Raw genomic sequence first — 1,783 nt, 5'->3', positions numbered from 1 at the left:
AGCTGTCCCAACTGTCTACAGTATCCATGAGCTGGACATTTTTTCCAGGAATTGGAATCCTATGGTCAAAAAGTATATACCTCTTACTCTGCTTAATATTTTGGCTATTTTGATCCAGAAAAAACTCTCAAAATCCACACCCAGCCATAGTTTGCTTGGTCCTGAAGATACATGCTATAATATTTGCAAAATCTTCTTGACATCTAATCCCTTTTTCTTTCAATGTTTGTAGTATTTTATCAATCAAATTATGCTAAGAAAATACCTTCATTATGTTTGTTCTATATGAAATTTGCTTCATTTGAGGGTTCCAAAGAATTTTCAAGCAAGTGAGTTCTTTAACTTGAGGAAGTAGATCAATTCTTCGGGCCCCCAAAGTTGGGCAGATCTGAGGGCTCCCATGCACATCTGCATAGTTGTCCCCATCCAATTTTTATGATTTCACCCCTTCTTTACAATTGTCTGATTTGGGGCTTAGAAAAATTTCCTAGTCTGAGAAAGCTGCCTTCTTTGGGTTTCTACTACCATTCAAGTCAATCCTGTGTGTGTTCTTCCTCTCTGCCACTGGGTGCAGAACAGAAGTATTTCCTTGAAATGTGTCAGGGAACCTCTCTTTCTCTCACATTTAGTTCTGAAATTTCCAAGTCTGTCATTTTCTCTCTTCAGTAAATCAGTGGCATTCAGCAACATACATGTAGTACGACTGTGTATATAGACAACTACAAAGATGTCTTTATAGTTACTATGATCATTTTCAAACAGCGTACATATTGAACCACTGTGTCCATACCCTTTCACCTAAACCCATTCTACTCACCATACATTATTGTCTTCACAAACTCACTGTGAAATCCTTCCAGGGATTATTGACATTCCATCTTCCATGAGCAATGCCTTCACATCACCTTTTGTCCAGTGCATAATTCCCTTCTGATATCTCAAATTTAGAATTTGTATCCTGGGTCTATTCTTATTCTTGTTAGCCCTGTTACAAAATAAGTTATATTGGATATTTTAAATTGAGACAGGGTGAGAGAATAGAGGAAATCAAATAAGGTAGTACAATAGTTTGTAAACCTTTCAGTCTCAGATTGGTTTACATTCTTAATATTACTGAGACCCCAAAGAGATGTCCTCAGTGTGTATGTTATTTCTAAAAATATTTAACATACTCAAAATGGTGACTGAGAAAATGTAGATAATGATTTATTAGAGGACAATACTGATCAATTGATTACATATTAATATTATTAATCATTTTTATGAAAGTAACTATATTTTATAAAACAAAATGAAGTTTCAGAAAGGAGAATTACTTTATATTTTTGTAAATTTCTAAATTTTTGGCTTAATAGAAGAAGGCAAATTTTCATGTTTGCATTGTACTCAATCTATTGTGAAAGAGCATTTTTTAATCTAATCTTACAGAGATAGTTTGTAGTGTAGAGCACAGTATTTTAATTGTTGGCATAGTAGTGAAAGTGTAATAAATTTCAGCTTTTTAAATATTATTTTTGGGCAAGGAATCTGAAATCATATCGCCGATCCATTGCATAAAACTCCATGCAATATTTTAAATCAATATTTTACCTGTAATTTTGTATCCTCACATATTTGTACTTGGAAAATATTGGCTCACTTAATTATGTATATCTCCCAAATATAGACACATTTTTCTAAAGAATTTAAAAAATACTATCACCTTTAAGGATTAAAAAAGATGAAGTTGGCTCGGCGCCTATAGCTCAACCGGCTAAGGCGCCAGCCACGTACACCTAAGGTG

The sequence above is a fragment of the Otolemur garnettii genome, unplaced genomic scaffold (assembly GCF_000181295.1).
Source record: "Otolemur garnettii isolate 467f Iridium unplaced genomic scaffold, OtoGar3 scaffold00150, whole genome shotgun sequence".
Classification (NCBI taxonomy): Eukaryota; Metazoa; Chordata; class Mammalia; order Primates; family Galagidae; genus Otolemur; species Otolemur garnettii.
Note: the sequence above shows the minus strand (reverse complement) of the source record.